A 27629-nucleotide genomic window follows, 5' to 3' on the forward strand; every position below is an offset into this window, starting at 1 on the left:
CCCTGCCTCTGGGAATGGGAAAACGTGCACCTTACCTCGACACTAGAGGTCACATTTAGTTGGCACTTTAGCTACAGTATGCTCTGGGCTGGTCTCCCAGAAAGGAAGCGCAAGTGCCCGGTTTCTTTTGCAAAAGCTCACTGCTCCTCAGAGGCATCTGTGGAGCGAACAGTGTCCTGGTGGTGTGATGTTCAGGCCGCTTGGAAGCAGCACCAAAGCTGCTTTCCAAAGGGGGAGAGTCGGGCTTCTCCCACATGCTCCAGTTTCCAACTTGACCCTACAGCGCAGTTACCGGCACTCTCTGACTGACGACTGGAGACTTTCGGCCACACGGGGCCTTTCTAGGATCACACTTCGTTGCAGGCGGGGTCTTTTGCATGCCGTGCATAACACTACCCGCTTCATGACTTAGTCAGGCCTAGGTGACTTTGGATCGACCAAATGTCTCACAAGTTGACCGGTTATTCTGTTCTTTCTGTCAGGCTGGCCCTACAGTGTACCTTGCTTCACAATAGAGTGATGACAGGTAAGAGTTGCCAGGGGGCTCCGTAGGCTCAGGGATTCTTTCAGTGCAGTTCAGAGGGCCTACACAGAGGGAGAGCCACGCTGAATGTAATCCTGGCCAAAACGTTGTCCTGGGGCTGCTTTACAGCGGTCGAAATCAAGCTATGCAAGCGAGGATCAGTTCATTGCCCTTCCCTCTGCATAGAAAGGGTTGACCCCAACAGCCTGTTCTGCGCTGTGTGGCTCGGAAAACACAAAGGGGACTCACGGCACCCACGCTCTCCCTCAGAAGCGAATTCATACGCGATTCTCTGTGGCCTCCGGAGAGCCGTAGAGCAGTTAAAGCACTCTATCGAGTCAGGGTTCATGGAGATGGCTGCCCAGCAAACTTTGCTGATAGGAAACGCTCGTGCTTACCTTGAGGCCTGGGGTCACGTTTCCTTCGCACTTTAGCTAGGGCAAGCCGTGGGATGAGCTCCTAGCCAGGCACTGGCGAACACCTGGATTCGTAGGAGAAAACTCACTTGCTTCCCTGAGGCATTCCTAGCAGTGGCTAGAAGACGGGTAACGGCACTGTCTTTCAGTCAGCCTTGAGGCCGCCACTATCTACCTTTCAACTGGGGGAAAATACTGCCTTTTTCCAGGCTTCTCAATTACACACCGGATCACCAAGCAAATATCCCTCTCTCCTCTGAGAAGACAAAGGAGGCCCTTGGAACACAATTCGGCCTTCTGCGATGAAACTTTGGGATGCAGTGTGTTTGTTCTGCATGTGCTGAATGGCATAATCCTCTAAATGCCCTCAGGCGGCCTAGGTGACTTTGCATGTTCCAAACGCCTAGCAAGGCTCAGGGTACATCTCTACTTTATTTCGGGCTGGACCTAAAGTCTACTTTCTGCCTCTCTTAGAGAGACGTCGAGCACGAGGCCCGAAAGTGGATTGGAGTCCCGGTGATTTCTTCCAGGGCAGCATAGGTGTCCTCAATGTGGCAGACCCGCATGGAAAGAAAGCCTGCCCAAGAACCGTGCTCCAGGGGCTGTTTCAAAGCTGTGGAACGCTAGCCATAGAGAACAGATTAGTTGCCGGCTCTTTCACCTGCATAGTGAGGGATGGTCCCACAGCCGCGTATCCCTTGATTGTGCTCTGAAGGCTTTTGGTACACGGTGCACTTCCTTGGAAAGAAGTGCCCCCGTGAGAGGCTTGAGCGCTGGGAGGCATACTAAAGCTAAAGCCGTCCTTTGACTAAGACTTCCTGGAAACTGGTGCACCCCTGCCTCTGGGAATGGGAAAACATGCACCTTACCTCGAGACTAGAGGTCACATTTAGTTGGCACTTTAGCTACAGTATGCTCTGGGCTGGGCTCCCCGGAAGGAAGCACAAGCGCCCGGTTTCTTTTGCAAAAGCTCACTGCTCCTCAGAGGCATCTGTGGAGTGAACAGTGTCCTGGTGGTGTGATGTTCAGGCCGCTTGGAAGCTGCACCGAAGCTGCTTTCCAAAGGGGGAGAGTCGGGCTTGTCCCACATGCTCCAGTTTCCAACTTGACCCCACAGCGCAATTACCGGCACTCTCTGACTGACGACTGGAGACTTTCGGTCACACGGGGCCTTTCTAGGATCACACTTCGTTGCAGGCGGGGTCTTTTGCATGCCGTGCATAGCACTACCCGCTTCATGACTTAGTCAGGCCTAGGTGACTTTGGATCGACCAAATGTCTCACAAGTTGACCGGTTATTCTGTTCTTTCTGTCAGGCTGGGCCTACAGTGTACCTTGCTTCACAATAGAGCGATGACAGGTAAGAGTTGCCAGGGGGCTCCGTAGGCTCAGGGATTCTTTCAGTGCAGTTCAGAGGGCCTACACAGAGGGAGAGCCACGCTGAATGTAATCCTGGCCAAAACGTTGTCCTGGGGCTGCTTTACAGCGGTCGAAATCAAGCTATGCAAGCGAGGATCAGTTCATTGCCCTTCCCTCTGCATAGAAAGGGTTGACCCCAACAGCCTGTTCTGCGCTGTGTGGCTCGGAAAACACAAAGGGGACTCACGGCACCCACGCTCTCCCTCAGAAGCGAATTCATACGCGATTCTCTGTGGCCTCCGGAGAGCCGTAGAGCAGTTAAAGCACTCTATCGAGTCAGGGTTCATGGAGATGGCTGCCCAGCAAACTTTGCTGATAGGAAACGCTCATGCTTACCTTGAGGCCTGGGGTCACGTTTCCTTCGCACTTTAGCTAGGGCAAGCCGTGGGATGAGCTCCTAGCCAGGCACTGGCGAACAACTGGATTCGTAGGAGAAAACTCACTTGCTTCCCTGAGGCATTCCTAGCAGTGGCTAGAAGACGGGTAACGGCACTGTCTTTCAGTCAGCCTTGAGGCCGCCACTATCTACCTTTCAACTGGGGGAAATTACTGCCTTTTTCCAGGCTTCTCAATTACACACCGGATCACCTAGCACATATACCTCTCTTCTTTGACAAGCCAAAGGAGGCCCTTGGAACACAATTCGGCCTTCTGCGATGAAACTTTGGGATGCAGTGTGTTTGTTCTGCATGTGCTGAATGGCATAATCCTCTAAATGCCCTCAGGCGGCCTAGGTGACTTTGCATGTTCCAAATGCCTAGCAAGGCTCAGGGTACATCTCTACTGTATTTCGGGCTGGACCTATAGTCTACTTTCTGCCTCTCTTAGAGAGACGTCGAGCACGAGTCCCCAAAGTGGATTGGAGCCCCGGTGATTTCTTCCAGGGCAGCATAGGTGTCCTCAACGTGGCAGACCCGCATGGAAAGAAAGCCTGCCCAAGAACCGTGCTCCGGGGGCTGTTTCAAAGCTGTGGAACGCTAGCCATAGAGAGCAGATTAGTTGCCGGCCCTTTCAACTGCATAGTGAGGGATGGTCCCAGAGCCGCGTATTCCTTGATTGTGCTCAGAAGGCTTTTGGTACACGGTGCACTTCCTTGGAAAGAAGTGCCCCCGTGAGAGGCTTGAGTGCTGGGAGGCATACTAAAGCTAAAGCCGTTCTTTGACTAAGACTTCCTGGAAACTGGTGCACCCCTGCCTCTGGGAATGGGAAAACGTGCACCTTACCTCGACACTAGAGGTCACATTTAGTTGGCACTTTAGCTACAGTATGCTCTGGGCTGGGCTCCCCGGAAGGAAGCGCAAGCGCCCGGTTTCTTTTGCAAAAGCTCACTGCTCCTCAGAGGCATCTGTGGAGTGAACAGTGTCCTGGTGGTGTGATGTTCAGGCCGCTTGGAAGCTGCACCGAAGCTGCTTTCCAAAGGGGGAGAGTCGGGCTTCTCCCACATGCTCCAGTTTCCAACTTGACCCCACAGCGCAGTTACCGGCACTCTCTGACTGGCGACTGGAGACTTTCGGCCACACGGGGCCTTTGTAGGATCACACTTCGTTGCAGGCGGGGTCTTTTGCATGCCGTGCATAGCACTAACCGCTTCATGACATAGTCAGGCCTAGGTGAATTGGATCGTCCAAATGTCTCACTCGTTGAGCGGTTTTTCTGTTCTTTCTGTCAGGCTGGACCTACACTGTACCTTGCGTCACAATAGAGAGATGACAGGTAAGAGTTGCCAGGGGGCTCTGTAGGCTCAGGGATTCTTTCAGTGCAGTTCAGAGGGCCTCCACAGAGGGAGAGCCACGTTGAAGGTAATCCTGGCCAAAACGTTGTCCTGGGGCTGCTTTACAGCGGTCGAAATCAAGCTATGCAAGCGAGGATCAGTTAATTGCCCTTCCCTCTGCATAGAAAGGGTTGACCCCAACAGCCTGTTCTGCGCTGTGTGGCTCGGAAAACACAAAGGGGACTCACGGCACCCACGCTCTCCCTCAGAATGGAATTCATACGCGACTCTCTGTGGCCTCCGGAGAGCCGTAGAGGAGTTAAAGCACTCTATCGAGTCAGGGATCCTGGAGATGGCTGCACAGCAAACTTTGCTGATAGGAAACACTCTTGCTTACCTTGAGGCCTGGGGTCACGTTTCCTTCGCACTTTAGCTAGGGCAAGCCGTGGGATGAGCTCCTAGCCAGGCACTGGCGACCACCTGGATTCGTAGGAGAAAACTCACTTGCTTCCCTGAGGCATTCCTAGCAGTGGCTAGAAGACGGGTAACGGCACTTTCAGTCAGCCTTGAGGCCGCCACTATCTACCTTTCAACTGGGGAAAATACTGCCTTTTTCCAGGCTTCTCAATTACACACCGGATCACCCAGCACATATCCCTCTCTCCTCTGACAAGCCAAAGGAGGCCCTTGGAACACAATTCGGCCTTCTGCGATGAAACTTTGGGATGCAGTGTGTTTGTTCTGCATGTGCTGAATGGCTTAATCCTCTAAATGCCCTCAGGCGGCCTAGGTGACTTTGCATGTTCCAAATGCCTAGCAAGGCTCAGGGTACATCTCTACTTTATTTCGGGCTGGACCTAAAGTCTACTTTCTGCCTCTCTTAGAGAGACGTCGAGCACGAGTCCCCAAAGTGGATTGGAGCCCCGGTGATTTCTTCCAGGGCAGCATAGGTGTCCTCAACGTGGCAGACCCGCATGGAAAGAAAGCCTGCCCAAGAACCGTGCTCCGGGGGCTGTTTCAAAGCTGTGGAACGCTAGCCATAGAGAGCAGATTAGTTGCCGGCCCTTTCACCTGCATAGTGAGGGATGGTCCCAGAGCCGCGTATCCCTTGATTGTGCTCAGAAGGCTTTTGGTACACGGTGCACTTCCTTGGAAAGAAGTGCCCCCGTGAGAGGCTTGAGCGCTGGGAGGCATACTAAAGCTAAAGCCGTCCTTTGACTAAGACTTCCTGGAAACTGGTGCACCCCTGCCTCTGGGAATGGGAAAACGTGCACCTTACCTCGAGACTAGAGGTCACATTTAGTTGGCACTTTAGCTACAGTATGCTCTGGGCTGGTCTCCCAGAAAGGAAGCGCAAGTGCCCGGTTTCTTTTGCAAAAGCTCACTGCTCCTCAGAGGCATCTGTGGAGCGAACAGTGTCCTGGTGGTGTGATGTTCAGGCCGCTTGGAAGCAGCACCAAAGCTGCTTTCCAAAGGGGGAGAGTCGGGCTTCTCCCACATGCTCCAGTTTCCAACTTGACCCTACAGCGCAGTTACCGGCACTCTCTGACTGACGACTGGAGACTTTCGGCCACACGGGTCCTTTCTAGGATCACACTTCGTTGCAGGCGGGGTCTTTTGCATGCCGTGCATAACACTACCCGCTTCATGACTTAGTCAGGCCTAGGTGACTTTGGATCGACCAAATGTCTCACAAGTTGACCGGTTATTCTGTTCTTTCTGTCAGGCTGGGCCTACAGTGTACCTTGCTTCAAAATAGAGCGATGACAGGTAAGAGTTGCCAGGGGGCTCCGTAGGCTCAGGGATTCTTTCAGTGCAGTTCAGAGGGCCTACACAGAGGGAGAGCCACGCTGAATGTAATCCTGGCCAAAACGTTGTCCTGGGGCTGCTTTACAGCGGTCGAAATCAAGCTATGCAAGCGAGGATCAGTTCATTGCCCTTCCCTCTGCATAGAAAGGGTTGACCCCAACAGCCTGTTCTGCGCTGTGTGGCTCGGAAAACACAAAGGGGACTCACGGCACCCACGCTCTCCCTCAGAAGGGAATTCATACGCGACTCTGTGGCCTCCGTAGAGCCGTAGAGAAGTTAAAGCACTCTATCGAGTCAGGGTTCCTGGAGATGGCTGCTCAGCAAACTTTGCTGATAGGAAACGCTCATGCTTACCTTGACGCCTGGGGTCACGTTTCTTTCGCAATTCAGCTAGGGCAAGCCGTGGGATGAGCTCCTAGCCAGGCACTGGCGACCACCTGGATTCGTAGGAGAAAACTCACTTGCTTCCCTGAGGCATTCCTAGCAGTGGCTAGAAGACGGGTAACGGCACTTTCAGTCAGCCTTGAGGCCGCCACTATCTACCTTTCAACTGGGGGAAAATACTGCCTTTTTCCAGGCTTCTCAATTACACACCGGATCACCCAGCACATATCCCTCTCTCCTCTGACAAGACAAAGGAGGCCCTTGGAACACAATTCGGCCTTTGGCGATGAAACTTTGGGATGCAGTGTGTTTGTTCTGCATGTGCTGAATGGCATAATCCTCTAAATGCCCTCAGGCGGCCTAGGTGACTTTGCATGTTCCAAACGCCTAGCAAGGCTCAGGGTACATCTCTACTTTATTTCGGGCTGGACCTAAAGTCTACTTTCTGCCTCTCTTAGAGAGACGTCGAGCACCAGTCCCCAAAGTGGATTGGAGCCCCGGTGATTTCTTCCAGGGCAGCATAGGTGTCCTCAACGTGGCAGACCCGCATGGAAAGAAAGCCTGCCCAAGAACCGTGCTCCAGGGGCTGTTTCAAAGCTGTGGAACGCTAGCCATAGAGAACAGATTAGTTGCCGGCCCTTTCACCTGCATAGTGAGGGATGGTCCCAGAGCCGCGTATCCCTTGATTGTGCTCAGAAGGCTTTTGGTACACGGTGCACTTCCTTGGAAAGAAGTGCCCCCGTGAGAGGCTTGAGCGCTGGGAGGCATACTAAAGCTAAAGCCGTCCTTTGACTAAGACTTCCTGGAAACTGGTGCACCCCTGCCTCTGGTAATGGGAAAACGTGCACCTTACCTCGAGACTAGAGGTCACATTTAGTTGGCACTTTAACTACAGTATGCTCTGGGCTGTTTCCTCGGAAGGAAGCGCAAGCGCCCGGTTTCTTTTGCAAAAGCTCACTGCTCCTCAGAGGCATCTGTGGAGTGAACAGTGTCCTGGTGGTGTGATGTTCAGGCAGCTTGGAAGCTGCACCGAAGCTGCTTTCCAAAGGGGGAGAGTCGGGCTTCTCCCACATGCTCCAGTTTCCAACTGGACCCCAAAGCGCAGTTACCGGCACTCTCTGACTGACGACTGGAGACTTTCGGCCACACGGGGCCTTTCTAGGATCACACTTCGTTGCAGGCGGGGTCTTTTGCATGCCGAGCATAGCACTACACGCTTCATGACTTAGTCAGGCCTAGGTGACTTTGGATCGTCCAAATGTCTCACAAGTTGACCGGTTTTTCTGTTCTTTCTGTCAGGCTGGGCCTACAGTGTACCTTGCGTCACAATAGAGCGATGACAGATAAGAGTTGCCAGGGGGCTCCATAGGCTCAGGGATTCTTTCAGTGCAGTTCAGAGGGCCTCCACAGAGGGAGAGCCACGCTGAATGTAATCCTGGCCAAAACGTTGTCCTGGGGCTGCTTTACAGCGGTCGAAATCAAGCTATGCAAGCGAGGATCAGTTCATTGCCCTTCCCTCTGCATAGAAAGGGTTGACCCCAACAGCCTGTTCTGCGCTGTGTGGCTTGGAAAACACAAAGGGGACTCACGGCACCCACGCTCTCCCTCAGAAGGGAATTCATACGCGACTCTCTGTGGCCTCCGTAGAGTCGTAGAGGAGTTAAAGCACTCTATCCAGTCAGGGTTCCTGGAGATGGCTGCACAGCAAACTTTGCTGATAGGAAACGCTCGTGCTTCCCTTGAGGCCTGGGGTCACGTTTCCTTCGCACTTTAGCTAGGGCAAGCCGTGGGATGAGCTCCTAGCCAGGCACTGGCGACCACCTGGATTCGTAGGAGAAAACTCACTTGCTTCCCTGAGGCATTCCTAGCAGTGGCTAGAAGACAGGTAACGGCACTGTCTTTCAGTCAGCCTTGAGGCCGCCACTATCTACCTTTCAACTGGGGGAAAATACTGCCTTTTTCCAGGCTTCTCAATTACACACCGGATCACCCAGCACATATCCCTCTCTCCTCTGACAAGACAAAGGAGGCCCTTGGAACACAATTCGGCCTTCGGCGATGAAACTTTGGGATGCAGTGTGTTTGTTCTGCATGTGCTGAATGGCATAATCCTCTAAATGCCCTCAGGCGGCCTAGGTGACTTTGCATGTTCCAAACGCCTAGCAAGGCTCAGGGTACATCTCTACTTTATTTCGGGCTGGACCTAAAGTCTACTTTCTGCCTCTCTTAGAGAGACGTCGAGCACCAGTCCCCAAAGTGGATTGGAGCCCCGGTGATTTCTTCCAGGGCAGCATAGGTGTCCTCAACGTGGCAGACCCGCATGGAAAGAAAGCCTGCCCAAGAACCGTGCTCCGGGGGCTGTTTCAAAGCTGTGGAACGCTAGCCATAGAGAACAGATTAGTTGCCGGCCCTTTCACCTGCATAGTGAAGGATGGTCCCAGAGCCGCGTATCCCTTGATTGTGCTCAGAAGGCTTTTGGTACACGGTGCACTTCCTTGGAAAGAAGTGCCCCCGTGAGAGGCTTGAGCGCTGGGAGGCATACTAAAGCTAAAGCCGTCCTTTGACTAAGACTTCCTGGAAACTGGTGCACCCCTGCCTCTGGGAATGGGAAAACGTGCACCTTACCTCGACACTAGAGGTCACATTTAGTTGGCACCTTAGCTACAGTATGCTCTTGGCTGGGCTCCGCGGAAGGAGGCGCAAGCGCCCGGTTTCTTTTGCAAAAGCTCACTGCTCCTCAGAGGCATCTGTGGAGTGAACAGTGTCCTGGTGGTGTGATGTTCAGGCAGCTTGGAAGCTGCACCGAAGCTGCTTTCCAAAGGGGGAGAGTCGGGCTTCTCCCACATGCTCCAGTTTCCAACTGGACCCCACAGCGCAGTTACCGGCACTCTCTGACTGACGACTGGAGACTTTCGGCCACACGGGGCCTTTCTAGGATCACACTTCGTTGCAGGCGGGGTCTTTTGCATGCCGTGCATAGCATTACCCGCTTCATGACTTAGTCAGGCTTAGGTGACTTTGGATCGTCCAAATGTCTCACAAGTTGACCGGTTTTTCTGTTTTTTCCGTCAGACTGGGCCTACAGTGTACCTTGCGTCACAATAGAGCGATGACAGGTAAGAGTTGCCAGGGGGCTCCGTAGGCTCAGGGATTCTTTCAGTGCAGTTCAGAGGGCCTCCACAGAGGGAGAGCCACGTTGAAGGTAATCCTGGCCAAAACGTTGTCCTGGGGCTGCTTTACAGCGGTCGAAATCAAGCTATGCAAGCGAGGATCAGTTCATTGCCCTTCCCTCTGCATAGAAAGGGTTGACCCCAACAGCCTGTTCTGCACTCTGTGGCTCGGAAAACACAAAGGGGACTCAGGGCACCCACGCTCTCCCTCAGAAAGGAATTCATACGCGACTCTCTGTGGCCTCCGGAGAGCCGTAGAAGAGTTAAAGCACTCTATCGAGTCAGGGTTCCTGGAGATGGCTGCACAGCAAACTTTGCTGATAGGAAACGCTCGTGCTTACCTTGAGGCCTGGGGTCACGTTTCCTTCGCACTTTAGCTAGGGCAAGCCGTGGGATGAGCTCCTAGCCAGGCACTGGCGAACACCTGGATTCGTAGGAGAAAACTCACTTGCTTCCCTGAGGCATTCCTAGCAGTGGCTAGAAGACGGGTAACGGCACTGTCTTTCAGTCAGCCTTGAGGCCGTCACTATCTACCTTTCAACTGGGGGAAATTACTGCCTTTTTCCAGGCTTCTCAATTACACACCGGATCACCTAGCACATATACCTCTCTCCTCTGACAAGCCAAAGGAGGCCCTTGGAACACAATTCGGCCTTCTGCGATGAAACATTGGGATGCAGTGTGTTTGTTCTGCATGTGCTGAATGGCATAATCCTCTAAATGCCCTCAGGCGGCCTAGGTGACTTTGCATGTTCCAAATGCCTAGCAAGGCTCAGGGTACATCTCTACTTTATTTCGGGCTGGACCTAAAGTCTACTTTCTGCCTCTCTTAGAGAGACGTCGAGCACGAGTCCCCAAAGTGGATTGGAGCCCCGGTGATTTCTTCCAGGGCAGCATAGGTGTCCTCAACGTGGCAGACCCGCATGGAAAGAAAGCCTGCCCAAAAACCGTGCTCCGGGGGCTGTTTCAAAGCTGTGGAACGCTAGCCATAGAGAACAGATTAGTTGCCGGCCCTTTCACCTGCATAGTGGGGGATGGTCCCAGAGCCGCGTATCCCTTGATTGTGCTCTGAAGGCTTTTGGTACACGGTGCACTTCCTTGGAAAGGAGTGCCCCCGTGAGAGGCTTGAGCGCTGGGAGGCATACTAAAGCTAAAGCCGTCCTTTGACTAAGACTTCCTGGAAACTGGTGCACCCCTGCCTCTGGTAATGGGAAAACGTGCACCTTACCTCGAGACTAGAGGTCACATTTAGTAGGCACTTTAGCTACAGTATGCTCTGGGCTGGGCTCCGCGGAAGGAATCGCAAGCGCCCGGTTTCTTTTGCAAAAGCTCACTGCTCCTCAGAGGCATCGGTGGTGTGAACAGTGTCCTGGTGGTGTGATGTTCAGGCCGCTTGGAAGCTGCACCGAAGCTGCTTTCCAAAGGGGGAGAGTCGGGCTTCTCCCACATGCTCCAGTTTCCAACTTGACTCCACAGCGCAGTTACCGGCACTCTCTGACTGACGACTGGAGACTTTCGGCCACACGGGGCCTTTCTAGGATCACACTTCGTTGCAGGCGGGGTCTTTTGCATGCCGTGCATAGCACTACCCGCTTCATGACTTAGTCAGGCCTAGGTGACTTTGGATCGTCCAAATGTCTCACAAGTTGACCGGTTTTTCTGTTCTTTCTGTCAGGCTGGGCCTACACTGTACCTTGCGTCACAATAGAGTGATGACAGGTAAGAGTTGCCAGGGGGCTCCGTAGGCTCAGGGATTCTTTCAGTGCAGTTCAGAGGGCCTCCACAGAGGGAGAGCCACGCTAAATATAATCCTGGCCAAAACGTTGTCCTGGGGCTGCTTTACAGCGGTCGAAATCAAGCTATGCAAGCGAGGATCAGTTCATTGCCCTTCCCTCTGCATAGAAAGGGTTGACCCCAACAGCCTGTTCTGCGCTGTGTGGCTCGGAAAACACAAAGGGGACTCACGGCACCCACACTCTCCCTCAGAAGGGAATTCATACGCGAGTCTCTGAGGCCTCCGGAGAGCCGTAGAGCAGTTAAAGCACTCTATCGAGTCAGGGTTCCTGGAGATGGCTGCACAGCAAACTTTGCTGATAGGAAACGCTCGTGCTTCTCTTGAGGCCTGGGGTCACGTTTACTTTGCACTTTAGCTTGGGCAAGCCGTGGGATGAGCTCCTAGCAAGGCACTGGCGACCACCTGGATTCGTAGGAGGAAACTCCCTTGCTTCCATGAGGCATTCTTAGAAGTCGCTAGAAGACAGGTAACGGCACTGTCTTTCAGTCAGCCTTGAGGCCGCCACTATCTACCTTTCAACTGGGGGAAAATACTGCCTTTTTCCAGGCTTCTCAATTACACACCGGATCAGCTAGCACATATATCTCTCTTCTTTGACAAGCCAAAGGAGGCCATTGGAACACAATTCGGCCTTCTGCGATGAAACTTTGGGATGCAGTGTGTTTGTTCTGCATGTGCTGAATGGCATAATCCTCTAAATGCCCTCAGGCGGCCTAGGTGACTTTGCATGTTCCAAATGCCTAGCAAGGCTCAGTGTACATCTCTACTTTATTTCGGGCTGGACCTAAAGTCTACTTTCTGCCTCTCTCAGAGAGATGTCGAGCACCAGTCCCCAAAGTGCATTGGAGCACCAGTGATTTCTTCCAGGGCAGCATAGGTGTCCTCAACGTGGCAGACCCGCATGGAAAGAAAGCCTGCCCAAGAACCGTGCTCCGGGGGCTGTTTCAAAGCTGTGGAATGCTAGCCATAGAGAACAGATTAGTTGCCGGCCCTTTCACCTGCATAGTGAGGGATGGTCCCAGAGCCGCGTATCCCTTGATTGTGCTCAGAAGGCTTTTGGTACACGGTGCACTTCCTTGGAAAGAAGTGCCCCCGTGAGAGGCTTGAGCGCTGTGAGGCATACTAAAGCTAAAGCCGTCCATAGACTGAGACTCCCTGGAAACGGGTGCACCCCTGCCTCTGGGAATGGGGAAACGTGCACCTTACCTCGAGACTAGAGGTCACATTTAGTAGGCACTTTAGATACAGTATGCTCTGGGCTGGGCTCCCCGGAAGGAAGCGCAAGCGCCCGGTTTCTTCTGCAAAAGCTCACTGCTCCTCAGAGGCATCTGTGGAGTGAACAGTGTACTGGTGGTGTGGTGTTCAGGCAGCTTGGAAGCTGCACCGAAGCTGCTTTCCAAAGGGGGAGAGTCGGGCTTCTCCCACATGCTCCAGTTTGAACTGGACCCCACAGCGCAGTTACCGGCACTCTCTGACTGACGACTGGAGACTTTCGGCCACACGGGGCCTTTCTAGGATCACACTTCGTTGCAGGCGGGGTCTTTTGCATGCCGTGCATAGCACTACCCGCTTCATGACTTAGTCAGGCCTAGGTGACTTTGGATCGTCCAAATGTCTCACAAGTTGACCGGTTTTTCTGTTCTTTCTATCAGGCTGGGCCTACACTGTACCTTGCGTCACAATAGAGCGATGACAGGTAAGAGTTGCCAGGGGGCTCCGCAGGCTCAGGGATGCTTTCAGTGCAGTTCAGAGGGGCTCCACAGAGGGAGCGCCACGCTGAATGTAATCCTGGCCAAAACGTTGTCCTGGGGCTGCTTTACAGCGGTCGAAATCAAGCTATGCAAGCGAGGATCAGTTCATTGCCCTTCCCTCTGCATAGAAAGGGTTGACCCCAACAGCCTGTTCTGCGCTGTGTGGCTCGGAAAACACAAAGGGGACTCACGGCACCCACGTTCTCCCTCAGAAGCGAATTCAAACGCGATTCTCTGTGGCCTCCGGAGAGCCGTAGAGCAGTTAAAGCACTCTATCGAGTCAGGGTTCATGGAGATGGCTGCCCAGCAAACTTTGCTGATAGGAAACGCTCGTGCTTACCTTGAGGCCTGGGGTCACGTTTCCTTCGCACTTTAGCTAGGGCAAGCCGTGGGATGAGCTCCTAGCCAGGCACTGGCGAACACCTGGATTCGTAGGAGAAAACTCACTTGCTTCCCTGAGGCATTCCTAGCAGTGGCTAGAAGACGGGTAACGGCACTGTCTTTCAGTCAGCCTTGAGGCCGCCACTATCTACCTTTCAACTGGGGGAAAATACTGCCTTTTTCCAGGCTTCTCAATTACACACCGGATCACCAAGCAAATATCCCTCTCTCCTCTGAGAAGACAAAGGAGGCCCTTGGAACACAATTCGGCCTTCTGCGATGAAACTTTGGGATGCAGTGTGTTTGTTCTGCATGTGCTGAATGGCATAATCCTCTAAATGCCCTCAGGCGGCCTAGGTGACTTTGCATGTTCCAAACGCCTAGCAAGGCTCAGGGTACATCTCTACTTTATTTCGGGCTGGACCTAAAGTCTACTTTCTGCCTCTCTTAGAGAGACGTCGAGCACGAGTCCCCAAAGTGGATTGGAGCCCCGGTGATTTCTTCCAGGGCAGCATAGGTGTCCTCAATGAGGCAGACCCGCATGGAAAGAAAGCCTGCCCAAGAACCATGCTCCAGGGGCTGTTTCAAAGCTGTGGAACGCTAGCCATAGAGAACAGATTAGTTGCCGGCTCTTTCACCTGCATAGTGAGGGATGGTCCCAGAGCCGCGTATCCCTTGATTGTGCTCTGAAGGCTTTTGGTACACGGTGCACTTCCTTGGAAAGAAGTGCCCCCGTGAGAGGCTTGAGCGCTGGGAGGCATACTAAAGCTAAAGCCGTCCTTTGACTAAGACTTCCTGGAAACTGGTGCACCCCTGCCTCTGGGAATGGGAAAACATGCACCTTACCTCGAGACTAGAGGTCACATTTAGTTGGCACTTTAGCTACAGTATGCTCTGGGCTGGGCTCCCCGGAAGGAAGCACAAGCGCCCGGTTTCTTTTGCAAAAGCTCACTGCTCCTCAGAGGCATCTGTGGAGTGAACAGTGTCCTGGTGGTGTGATGTTCAGGCCGCTTGGAAGCTGCACCGAAGCTGCTTTCCAAAGGGGGAGAGTCGGGCTTGTCCCACATGCTCCAGTTTCCAACTTGACCCCACAGCGCAATTACCGGCACTCTCTGACTGACGACTGGAGACTTTCGGTCACACGGGGCCTTTCTAGGATCACACTTCGTTGCAGGCGGGGTCTTTTGCATGCCGTGCATAGCACTACCCGCTTCATGACTTAGTCAGGCCTAGGTGACTTTGGATCGTCCAAATGTCTCACAAGTTGACCGGTTTTTCTGTTCTTTCTGTCAGGCTGGGCCTACAGTGTACCTTGCGTCACAATAGAGCGATGACAGGTAAGAGTTGCCAGGGGGCTCCGTAGGCTCAGGGATTCTTTCAGTGCAGTTCAGAGGGCCTCCACAGAGGGAGAGCCACGCTGAAAGTAATCCTGGCCAAAACGTTGTCCTGGGGCTGCTTTACAGCGGTCGAAATCAAGCTATGCAAGCGAGGATCAGTTCATTGCCCTTCCCTCTGCATAGAAAGGGTTGACCCCAACAGCCTGTTCTGCGCTGTGTGGCTCGGAAAACACAAAGGGGACTCACGGCACCCACGCTCTCCCTCAGAAGGGAATTCATACGCGACTCTCTGTGGCCTCCGTAGAGCCGTAGAGAAGTTAAAGCACTCTATCGAGTCAGGGTTCCTGGAGATGGCTGCTCAGCAAACTTTGCTGATAGGAAACGCTCATGCTTACCTTGACGCCTGGGGTCACGTTTCTTTCGCAATTTAGCTAGGGCAAGCCGTGGGATGAGCTCCTAGCCAGGCACTGGCGACCACCTGGATTCGTAGGAGAAAACTCACTTGCTTCCCTGAGGCATTCCTAGCAGTGGCTAGAAGACGGGTAACGGCACTTTCAGTCAGCCTTGAGGCCGCCACTATCTACCTTTCAACTGGGGGAAAATACTGCCTTTTTCCAGGCTTCTCAATTACACACCGGATCACCCAGCACATATCCCTCTCTCCTCTGACAAGCCAAAGGAGGCCATTGGAACACAATTCGGCCTTCGGCGATGAAACATTGGGATGCAGTGTGTTTGTTCTGCATGTGCTGAATGGCATAATCCTCTAAATGCCCTCAGGCGGCCTAGGTGACTTTGCATGTTCCAAAGGCCGAGCAAGGCTCAGGGTACATCTCTACTTTATTTCGGGCTGGACCTAAAGTCTACTTTCTGCCTCTCTTAGAGAGACGTCGAGCACCAGTCCCCAAAGTGGATTGGAGCCCCGGTGATTTCTTCCAGGGCAGCATAGGTGTCCTCAACGTAGCAGACCCGCATGGAAAGAAAGCCTGCCCAAGAACCGTGCTCCGGGGGCTGTTTCAAAGCTGTGGAACGCTAGCCATAGAGAGCAGATTAGTTGCCGGCCCTTTCACCTGCATAGTGAGGGATGGTCCCAGAGCCGTGTATCCCTTGATTGTGCTCAGAAGGCTTTTGGTACACGGTGCACTTCCTTGGAAAGAAGTGCCCCCGTGAGAGGCTTGAGCGCTGGGAGGCATACTAAAGCTAAAGCCGTCCTTTGACTAAGACTTCCTGGAAACTGGTGCACCCCTGCCTCTGGGAATGGGAAAACGTGCACCTTACCTCGACACTAGAGGTCACATTTAGTTGGCACCTTAGCTACAGTATGCTCTGGGCTGGGCTCCGCGGAAGGAAGCGCAAGCGCCCGGTTTCTTTTGCAAAAGCTCACTGCTCCTCAGAGGCATCTGTGGAGTGAACAGTGTCCTGGTGGTGTGATGTTCAGGCAGCTTGGAAGCTGCACCGAAGCTGCTTTCCAAAGGGGGAGAGTCGGGCTTCTCCCACATGCTCCAGTTTCCAACTGGACCCCACAGCGCAGTTACCGGCACTCTCTGACTGACGACTGGAGACTTTCGGCCACACGGGGCCTTTCTAGGATCACACTTCGTTGCAGGCGGGGTCTTTTGCATGCCGTGCATAGCATTACCCGCTTCATGACTTAGTCAGGCTTAGGTGACTTTGGATCGTCCAAATGTCTCACAAGTTGACCGGTTTTTCTGTTTTTTCCGTCAGACTGGGCCTACAGTGTACCTTGTGTCACAATAGAGCGATGACAGGTAAGAGTTGCCAGGGGGATCCGTAGGCTCCGGGATTCTTTCAGTGCAGTTCAGAGGGCCTCCACAGAGGGAGAGCCACGCTGAATGTAATCCTGTCCAAAACGTTGTCCTGGGGCTGCTTTACAGCGGTAGAAATCAAGCTATGCAAGGGAGGATCAGTTCATTGCCCTTCCCTCTGCATAGAAAGGGTTGACCCCAACAGCCTGTTCTGCACTCTGTGGCTCGGAAAACACAAAGGGGACTCACGGCACCCACGCTCTCCCTCAGAAGGGAATTCATACGCGACTCTCTGTGGGCTCCGGAGAGCCGTAGAGGAGTTAAAGCACTCTATCGAGTCAGGGTTCCTGGAGATGGCTGCACAGCAAACTTTGCTGATAGGAAACGCTCGTGCTTCCCTTGAGGCCTGGGGTCACGTTTCCTTCGCACTTTAGCTAGGGCAAGCCGTTGGATGAGCTCCTAGCCAGGCACTGGCGACCACCTGGATTCGTAGGAGAAAACTCACTTGCTTCCCTGAGACATTCCTAGCAGTGGCTAGAAGACGGGTAACGGCACTGTCTTTCAGTCAGCCTTGAGGCCGCCACTATCTACCTTTCAACTGGGGGAAAATACTGCCTTTTTCCAGGCTTCTCAATTACACACCGGATCACCCAGCACATATCCCTCTCTCCTCTGACAAGACAAAGGAGGCCCTTGGAACACAATTCGGCCTTCGGCGATGAAACTTTGGGATGCAGTGTGTTTGTTCTGCATGTGCTGAATGGCATAATCCTCTAAATACCCTCAGGCGGCCTAGGTGACTTTGCATGTTCCAACTGCCTAGCAAGGCTCAGGGTACATCTCTACTTTATTTCGGGCTGGACCTAAAGTCTACTTTCTGCCTCTCTTAGAGAGACGTCGAGCACCAGTCCCCAAAGTGGATTGGAGCCCCGGTGATTTCTTCCAGGGCAGCATAGGTGTCCTCAACGTGGCAGACCCGCATGGAAAGAAAGCCTGCCCAAGAACCGTGCTCCGGGGGCTGTTTCAAAGCTGTGGAACGCTAGCCATAGAGAACAGATTAGTTGCCGGCCCTTTCACCTGCATAGTGAGGGATGGTCCCAGAGCCGCGTATCCCTTGATTGTGCTCAGAAGGCTTTTGGTACACGGTGCACTTCCTTGGAAAGAAGTGCCCCCGTGAGAGGCTTGAGCGCTGGGAGGCATACTAAAGGTAAAGCCGTCCTTTGACTAAGACTTCCTGGAAACTGGTGCACCCCTGCCTCTGGTAATGGGAAAACGTGCACCTTACCTCGAGACTACAGGTCACATTTAGTTGGCACTTTAACTACAGTATGCTCTGGGCTGGTTCCTCGGAATGAAGAGCAAGCGCCCGGTTTCTTTTGCAAAAGCTCACTGCTCCTCAGAGGCATCTGTGGAGTGAACAGTGTCCTGGTGGTGTGATGTTCAGGCAGCTTGGAAGCTGCACCGAAGCTGCTTTCCAAAGGGGGAGAGTCGGGCTTCTCCCACATGCTCCAGTTTCCAACTGGACCCCAAAGCGCAGTTACCGGCACTCTCTGACTGACGACTGGAGACTTTCGGCCACATGGGGCCTTTCTAGGATCACACTTCGTTGCAGGCGGTGTCTTTTGCATGCCTTGCATAGCACTACCCGCTTCATGACTTAGTCAGGCCTAGGTGACTTTGGATCGTCCAAATGTCTCACAAGTTGACCGGTTTTTCTGTTCTTTCTGTCAGGCTGGGCCTACAGTGTACCTTGCGTCACAATAGAGTGATGACAGATAAGAGTTGCCAGGGGGCTCCATAGGCTCAGGGATTCTTTCAGTGCAGTTCAGAGGGCCTCCACAGAGGGAGAGCCACGTTGAAGGTAATCCTGGCCAAAACGTTGTCCTGGGGCTGCTTTACAGCGGTCGAAATCAAGCTATGCAAGCGAGGATCAGTTCATTGCCCTTCCCTCTGCATAGAAAGGGTTGACCCCAACAGCCTGTTCTGCGCTGTGTGGCTCGGAAAACACAAAGGGGACTCACGGCACCCACGCTCTCCCTCAGAAGGGAATTCATACGCGACTCTCTGTGGCCTCCGTAGAGTCGTAGAGGAGTTAAAGCACTCTATCGAGTCAGGGTTCCTGGAGATGGCTGCACAGCAAACTTTGCTGATAGGAAACGCTCGTGCTTCCCTTGAGGCCTGGGGTCACGTTTCCTTCGCACTTTAGCTAGGGCAAGCCGTGGGATGAGCTCCTAGCCAGGCACTGGCGACCACCTGGATTCGTAGGAGAAAACTCACTTGCTTCCCTGAGGCATTCCTAGCAGTGGTAGAAGACAGGTAACGGCACTGTCTTTCAGTCAGCCTTGAGGCCGCCACTATCTACCTTTCAACTGGGGGAAAATACTGCCTTTTTCCAGGCTTCTCAATTACACACCGGATCACCCAGCACATATCCCTCTCTCCTCTGACAAGCCAAAGGAGGCCCTTGGAACACAATTCGGCCTTCGGCGATGAAACATTGGGATGCAGTGTGTTTGTTCTGCATGTGCTGAATGGCATAATCCTCTAAATGCCCTCAGGCGGCCTAGGTGACTTTGCATGTTCCAAAGGCCGAGCAAGGCTCAGGGTACATCTCTACTTTATTTCGGGCTGGACCTAAAGTCTACTTTCTGCCTCTCTTAGAGAGACGTCGAGCACCAGTCCCCAAAGTGGATTGGAGCCCCGGTGATTTCTTCCAGGGCAGCATAGGTGTCCTCAACGTGGCAGACCCGCATGGAAAGAAAGCCTGCCCAAGAACCGTGCTCCGGGGGCTGTTTCAAAGCTGTGGAACGCTAGCCATAGAGAACAGATTAGTTGCCGGCCCTTTCACCTGCATAGTGAGGGATGGTCCCAGAGCCGTGTATCCCTTGATTGTGCTCAGAAGGCTTTTGGTACACGGTGCACTTCCTTGGAAAGAAGTGCCCCCGTGAGAGGCTTGAGCGCTGGGAGGCATACTAAAGCTAAAGCCGTCCTTTGACTAAGACTTCCTGGAAACTGGTGCACCCCTGCCTCTGGGAATGGGAAAACGTGCACCTTACCTCGACACTAGAGGTCACATTTAGTTGGCACCTTAGCTACAGTATGCTCTGGGCTGGGCTCCGCGGAAGGAAGCGCAAGCGCCCGGTTTCTTTTGCAAAAGCTCACTGCTCCTCAGAGGCATCTGTGGAGTGAACAGTGTCCTGGTGGTGTGATGTTCAGGCAGCTTGGAAGCTGCACCGAAGCTGCTTTCCAAAGGGGGAGAGTCGGGCTTCACCCACATGCTCCAGTTTCCAACTGGACCCCACAGCGCAGTTACCGGCACTCTCTGACTGACGACTGGAGACTTTCGGCCACACGGGGCCTTTCTAGGATCACACTTCGTTGCAGGCGGGGTCTTTTGCATGCCGTGCATAGCATTACCCGCTTCATGACTTAGTCAGGCTTAGGTGACTTTGGATCGTCCAAATGTCTCACAAGTTGACCGGTTTTTCTGTTTTTTCCGTCAGACTGGGCCTACAGTGTACCTTGTGTCACAATAGAGCGATGACAGGTAAGAGTTGCCAGGGGGATCCGTAGGCTCCGGGATTCTTTCAGTGCAGTTCAGAGGGCCTCCACAGAGGGAGAGCCACGCTGAATGTAATCCTGGCCAAAACGTTGTCCTGGGGCTGCTTTACAGCGGTAGAAATCAAGCTATGCAAGGGAGGATCAGTTCATTGCCCTTCCCTCTGCATAGAAAGGGTTGACCCCAACAGCCTGTTCTGCACTCTGTGGCTCGGAAAACACAAAGGGGACTCACGGCACCCACGCTCTCCCTCAGAAGGGAATTCATACGCGACTCTCTGTGGGCTCCGGAGAGCCGTAGAGGAGTTAAAGCACTCTATCGAGTCAGGGTTCCTGGAGATGGATGCACAGCAAACTTTGCTGATAGGAAACGCTCGTGCTTCCCTTGAGGCCTGGGGTCACGTTTCCTTCGCACTTTAGCTAGGGCAAGCCGTTGGATGAGCTCCTAGCCAGGCACTGGCGACCACCTGGATTCGTAGGAGAAAACTCACTTGCTTCCCTGAGACATTCCTAGCAGTGGCTAGAAGACGGGTAACGGCACTGTCTTTCAGTCAGCCTTGAGGCCGCCACTATCTACCTTTCAACTGGGGGAAAATACTGCCTTTTTCCAGGCTTTTCAATTACACACCGGATCACCTAGCACATATACCTCTCTTCTTTGACAAGCCAAAGGAGGCCCTTGGAACACAATTCGGCCTTCGGCGATGAAACTTTGGGATGCAGTGTGTTTGTTCTGCATGTGCTGAATGGCATAATCCTCTAAATGCCCTCAGGCGGCCTAGGTGACTTTGCATGTTCCAAACGCCTAGCAAGGCTCAGGGTACATCTCTACTTTATTTCGGGCTGGACCTAAAGTCTACTTTCTGCCTCTCTTAGAGAGACGTCGAGCACCAGTACCCAAAGTGGATTGGAGCCCCGGTGATTTCTTCCAGGGCAGCATAGGTGTCCTCAACGTGGCAGACCCGCATGGAAAGAAAGCCTGCCCAAGAACCGTGCTCCGGGGGCTGTTTCAAAGCTGTGGAACGCTAGCCATAGAGAACAGATTAGTTGCCGGCCCTTTCACCTGCATAGTGAGGGATGGTCCCAGAGCCGCGTATCCCTTGATTGTGCTCAGAAGGCTTTTGGTACACGGTGCACTTCCTTGGAAAGAAGTGCCCCCGTGAGAGGCTTGAGCGCTGGGAGGCATACTAAAGCTAAAGCCGTCCTTTGACTAAGACTTCCTGGAAACTGGTGCCCCCCTGCCTCTGGTAATGGGAAAACGTGCACCTTACCTCGAGACTAGAGGTCACATTTAGTTGGCACTTTAGCTACAGTATGCTCTGGGCTGGGCTCCCCGGAAGGAATCGCAAGCGCCCGGTTTCTTTTGCAAAAGCTCACTGCTCCTCAGAGGCATCGGTGGTGTGAACAGTGTCCTGGTGGTGTGATGTTCAGGCCGCTTGGAAGCTGCACCGAAGCTGCTTTCCAAAGGGGGAGAGTCGGGCTTCTCCCACATGCTCCAGTTTCCAACTTGACTCCACAGCGCAGTTACCGGCACTCTCTGACTGACGACTGGAGACTTTCGGCCACACGGGGCCTTTCTAGGATCACACTTCGTTGCAGGCGGGGTCTTTTGCATGCCGTGCATAGCACTACCCGCTTCATGACTTAGTCAGGCCTAGGTGACTTTGGATCGTCCAAATGTCTCACAAGTTGACCGGTTTTTCTGTTCTTTCTGTCAGGCTGGGCCTACAGTGTACCTTGCGTCACAATAGAGCGATGACAGGTAAGAGTTGCCAGGGGGCTCCGTAGGCTCAGGGATTCTTTCAGTGCAGTTCAGAGGGCCTCCACAGAGGGAGAGCCACGCTGAATGTAATCCTGGCCAAAACGTTGTCCTGGGGCTGCTTTACAGCGGTCGAAATCAAGCTATGCAAGCGAGGATCAGTTCATTGCCCTTCCCTCTGCATAGAAAGGGTTGACCCCAACAGCCTGTTCTGCGCTGTGTGGCTCGGAAAACACAAAGGGGACTCACGGCACCCACGCTCTCCCTCAGAAGGGAATTCATACGCGACTCTCTGTGGCCTCCGTAGAGCCGTAGAGAAGTTAAAGCACTCTATCGAGTCAGGGTTCCTGGAGATGGCTGCTCAGCAAACTTTGCTGATAGGAAACGCTCATGCTTACCTTGACGCCTGGGGTCACGTTTCTTTCGCAATTTAGCTAGGGCAAGCCGTGGGATGAGCTCCTAGCCAGGCACTGGCGACCACCTGGATTCGTAGGAGAAAACTCACTTGCTTCCCTGAGGCATTCCTAGCAGTGGCTAGAAGACGGGTAACGGCACTTTCAGTAAGCCTTGAGGCCGCCACTATCTACCTTTCAACTGGGGGAAAATACTGCCTTTTTCCAGGCTTCTCAATTACACACCGGATCACCCAGCACATATCCCTCTCTCCTCTGACAAGCCAAAGGAGGCCATTGGAACACAATTCGGCCTTCGGCGATGAAACATTGGGATGCAGTGTGTTTGTTCTGCATGTGCTGAATGGCATAATCCTCTAAATGCCCTCAGGCGGCCTAGGTGACTTTGCATGTTCCAAAGGCCGAGCAAGGCTCAGGGTACATCTCTACTTTATTTCGGGCTGGACCTAAAGTCTACTTTCTGCCTCTCTTAGAGAGACGTCGAGCACCAGTCCCCAAAGTGGATTGGAGCCCCGGTGATTTCTTCCAGGGCAGCATAGGTGTCCTCAACGTAGCAGACCCGCATGGAAAGAAAGCCTGCCCAAGAACCGTGCTCCGGGGGCTGTTTCAAAGCTGTGGAACGCTAGCCATAGAGAACAGATTAGTTGCCGGCCCTTTCACCTGCATAGTGAGGGATGGTCCCAGAGCCGTGTATCCCTTGATTGTGCTCAGAAGGCTTTTGGTACACGGTGCACTTCCTTGGAAAGAAGTGCCCCCGTGAGAGGCTTGAGCGCTGGGAGGCATACTAAAGCTAAAGCCGTCCTTTGACTAAGACTTCCTGGAAACTGGTGCACCCCTGCCTCTGGGAATGGGAAAACGTGCACCTTACCTCGACACTAGAGGTCACATTTAGTTGGCACCTTAGCTACAGTATGCTCTGGGCTGGGCTCCGCGGAAGGAAGCGCAAGCGCCCGGTTTCTTTTGCAAAAGCTCACTGCTCCTCAGAGGCATCTGTGGAGTGAACAGTGTCCTGGTGGTGTGATGTTCAGGCAGCTTGGAAGCTGCACCGAAGCTGCTTTCCAAAGGGGGAGAGTCGGGCTTCACCCACATGCTCCAGTTTCCAACTGGACCCCAAAGCGCAGTTACCGGCACTCTCTGACTGACGACTGGAGACTTTCGGCCACACGGGGCCTTTCTAGGATCACACTTCGTTGCAGGCGGGGTCTTTTGCATGCCGTGCATAGCATTACCCGCTTCATGACTTAGTCAGGCTTAGGTGACTTTGGATCGTCCAAATGTCTCACAAGTTGACCGGTTTTTCTGTTTTTTCCGTCAGACTGGGCCTACAGTGTACCTTGTGTCACAATAGAGCGATGACAGGTAAGAGTTGCCAGGGGGATCCGTAGGCTCCGGGATTCTTTCAGTGCAGTTCAGAGGGCCTCCACAGAGGGAGAGCCACGCTGAATGTAATCCTGGCCAAAACGTTGTCCTGGGGCTGCTTTACAGCGGTAGAAATCAAGCTATGCAAGGGAGGATCAGTTCATTGCCCTTCCCTCTGCATAGACAGGGTTGACCCCAACAGCCTGTTCTGCACTCTGTGGCTCGGAAAACACAAAGGGGACTCACGGCACCCACGCTCTCCCTCAGAAGGGAATTCATACGCGACTCTCTGTGGGCTCCGGAGAGCCGTAGAGGAGTTAAAGCACTCTATCGAGTCAGGGTTCCTGGAGATGGCTGCACAGCAAACTTTGCTGATAGGAAACGCTCGTGCTTCCCTTGAGGCCTGGGGTCACGTTTCCTTCGCACTTTAGCTAGGGCAAGCCGTTGGATGAGCTCCTAGCCAGGCACTGGCGACCACCTGGATTCGTAGGAGAAAACTCACTTGCTTCCCTGAGACATTCCTAGCAGTGGCTAGAAGACGGGTAAGGGCACTGTCTTTCAGTCAGCCTTGAGGCCGCCACTATCTACCTTTCAACTGGGGGAAAATACTGCCTTTTTCCAGGCTTCTCAATTACACACCGGATCACCCAGCACATATCCCTCTCTCCTCTGACAAGACAAAGGAGGCCCTTGGAACACAATTCGGCCTTCGGCGATGAAACTTTGGGATGCAGTGTGTTTGTTCTGCATGTGCTGAATGGCATAATCCTCTAAATACCCTCAGGCGGCCTAGGTGACTTTGCATGTTCCAACTGCCTAGCAAGGCTCAGGGTACATCTCTACTTTATTTCGGGCTGGACCTAAAGTCTACTTTCTGCCTCTCTTAGAGAGACGTCGAGCACGAGTCCCCAAAGTGGATTGGAGCCCCGGTGATTTCTTCCAGGGCAGCATAGGTGTCCTCAATATGGCAGACCCGCATGGAAAGAAAGCCTGCCCAAGAACCGTGCTCCGGGGGCTGTTTCAAAGCTGTGGAACGCTAGCCATAGAGAACAGATTAGTTGCCGGCCCTTTCACCTGCATAGTGAGGGATGGTCCCAGAGCCGCGTATCCCTTGATTGTGCTCAGAAGGCTTTTGGTACACGGTGCACTTCCTTGGAAAGAAGTGCCCCCGTGAGAGGCTTGAGCGTTGGGAGGCATACTAAAGGTAAAGCCGTCCTTTGACTAAGACTTCCTGGAAACTGGTGCACCCCTGCCTCTGGTAATGGGAAAACGTGCACCTTACCTCGAGACTAGAGGTCACATTTAGTTGGCACTTTAACTACAGTATGCTCTGGGCTGGTTCCTCGGAATGAAGAGCAAGCGCCCGGTTTCTTTTGCAAAAGCTCACTGCTCCTCAGAGGCATCTGTGGAGTGAACAGTGTCCTGGTGGTGTGATGTTCAGGCAGCTTGGAAGCTGCACCGAAGCTGCTTTCCAAAGGGGGAGAGTCGGGCTTCTCCCACATGCTCCAGTTTCCAACTGGACCCCAAAGCGCAGTTACCGGCACTCTCTGACTGACGACTGGAGACTTTCGGCCACATGGGGCCTTTCTAGGATCACACTTCGTTGCAGGCGGGGTCTTTTGCATGCCTTGCATAGCACTACCCGCTTCATGACTTAGTCAGGCCTAGGTGACTTTGGATCGTCCAAATGTCTCACAAGTTGACCGGTTTTTCTGTTCTTTCTGTCAGGCTGGGCCTACAGTGTACCTTGCGTCACAATAGAGTGATGACAGATAAGAGTTGCCAGGGGGCTCCATAGGCTCAGGGATTCTTTCAGTGCAGTTCAGAGGGCCTCCACAGAGGGAGAGCCACGCTGAATGTAATCCTGCCCAAAACGTTGTCCTGGGGCTGCTTTACAGCAGTCGAAATCAAGCTATGCAAGCGAGGATCAGTTCATTGCCCTTCCCTCTGCATAGAAAGGGTTGACCCCAACAGCCTGTTCTGCGCTGTGTGGCTCGGAAAACACAAAGGGGACTCACGGCACCCACGCTCTCCCTCAGAAGGGAATTCATACGCGACTCTCTGTGGCCTCCGTAGAGCCGTAGAGGAGTTAAAGCACTCTATCGAGTCAGGGTTCCTGGAGATGGCTGCACAGCAAACTTTGCTGATAGGAAACGCTCGTGCTTCCCTTGAGGCCTGGGGTCACGTTTCCTTCGCACTTTAGCTAGGGCAAGCCGTGGGATGAGCTCCTAGCCAGGCACTGGCGACCACCTGGATTCGTAGGAGAAACCTCACTTGCTTCCCTGAGGCATTCCTAGCAGTGGTAGAAGACAGGTAACGGCACTGTCTTTCAGTCAGCCTTGAGGCCGCCACTATCTACCTTTCAACTGGGGGAAAATACTGCCTTTTTCCAGGCTTCTCAATTACACACCGGATCACCCAGCACATATCCCTCTCTCCTCTGACAAGCCAAAGGAGGCCCTTGGAACACAATTCGGCCTTCGGCGATGAAACATTGGGATGCAGTGTGTTTGTTCTGCATGTGCTGAATGGCATAATCCTCTAAATGCCCTCAGGCGGCCTAGGTGACTTTGCATGTTCCAAAGGCCGAGCAAGGCTCAGGGTACATCTCTACTTTATTTCGGGCTGGACCTAAAGTCTACTTTCTGCCTCTCTTAGAGAGACGTCGAGCACCAGTCCCCAAAGTGGATTGGAGCCCCGGTGATTTCTTCCAGGGCAGCATAGGTGTCCTCAACGTGGCAGACCCGCATGGAAAGAAAGCCTGCCCAAGAACCGTGCTCCGGGGGCTGTTTCAAAGCTGTGGAACGCTAGCCATAGAGAACAGATTAGTTGCCGGCCCTTTCACCTGCATAGTGAGGGATGGTCCCAGAGCCGTGTATCCCTTGATTGTGCTCAGAAGGCTTTTGGTACACGGTGCACTTCCTTGGAAAGAAGTGCCCCCGTCAGAGGCTTGAGCGCTGGGAGGCATACTAAAGCTAAAGCCGTCCTTTGACTAAGACTTCCTGGAAACTGGTGCACCCCTGCCTCTGGGAATGGGAAAACGTGCACCTTACCTCGACACTAGAGGTCACATTTAGTTGGCACCTTAACTACAGTATGCTCTGGGCTGGGCTCCGCGGAAGGAAGCGCAAGCGCCCGGTTTCTTTTGCAAAAGCTCACTGCTCCTCAGAGGCATCTGTGGAGTGAACAGTGTCCTGGTGGTGTGATGTTCAGGCAGCTTGGAAGCTGCACCGAAGCTGCTTTCCAAAGGGGGAGAGTCGGGCTTCACCCACATGCTCCAGTTTCCAACTGGACCCCACAGCGCAGTTACCGGCACTCTCTGACTGACGACTGGAGACTTTCGGCCACACGGGGCCTTTCTAGGATCACACTTCGTTGCAGGCGGGGTCTTTTGCATGCCGTGCATAGCATTACCCGCTTCATGACTTAGTCAGGCTTAGGTGACTTTGGATCGTCCAAATGTCTCACAAGTTGACCGGTTTTTCTGTTTTTTCCGTCAGACTGGGCCTACAGTGTACCTTGTGTCACAATAGAGCGATGACAGGTAAGAGTTGCCAGGGGGATCCGTAGGCTCCGGGATTCTTTCAGTGCAGTTCAGAGGGCCTCCACAGAGGGAGAGCCACGCTGAATGTAATCCTGGCCAAAACGTTGTCCTGGGGCTGCTTTACAGCGGTAGAAATCAAGCTATGCAAGGGAGGATCAGTTCATTGCCCTTCCCTCTGCATAGAAAGGGTTGACCCCAACAGCCTGTTCTGCACTCTGTGGCTCGGAAAACACAAAGGGGACTCACGGCACCCACGCTCTCCCTCAGAAGGGAATTCATACGCGACTCTCTGTGGGCTCCGGAGAGCCGTAGAGGAGTTAAAGCACTCTATCGAGTCAGGGTTCCTGGAGATGGATGCACAGCAAACTTTGCTGATAGGAAACGCTCGTGCTTCCCTTGAGGCCTGGGGTCACGTTTCCTTCGCACTTTAGCTAGGGCAAGCCGTTGGATGAGCTCCTAGCCAGGCACTGGCGACCACCTGGATTCGTAGGAGAAAACTCACTTGCTTCCCTGAGACATTCCTAGCAGTGGCTA

General features: G+C 53.4%; 1 long non-coding RNA gene across 1 annotated transcript in view; it reads left to right on the forward strand.

Moving 5' to 3' along the window:
• The window catches only part of LOC309797223, a 447572-nt gene extending 431118 nt beyond the window's left edge, over positions 1 to 16454 (forward strand). The window contains exon 3 of the long non-coding RNA XR_014292566.1: positions 16422 to 16454. This is a non-coding gene — a long non-coding RNA (uncharacterized lncRNA). The remainder of the gene's footprint in view (positions 1 to 16421) is intronic.
• The last annotated feature ends 11175 nt before the right edge of the window (positions 16455 to 27629 follow it).

Source organism: Mesoplodon mirus, assembly GCF_964341445.2.
Source record: "Mesoplodon mirus genome assembly, chromosome: 2".
Classification (NCBI taxonomy): Eukaryota; Metazoa; Chordata; class Mammalia; order Artiodactyla; family Ziphiidae; genus Mesoplodon; species Mesoplodon mirus.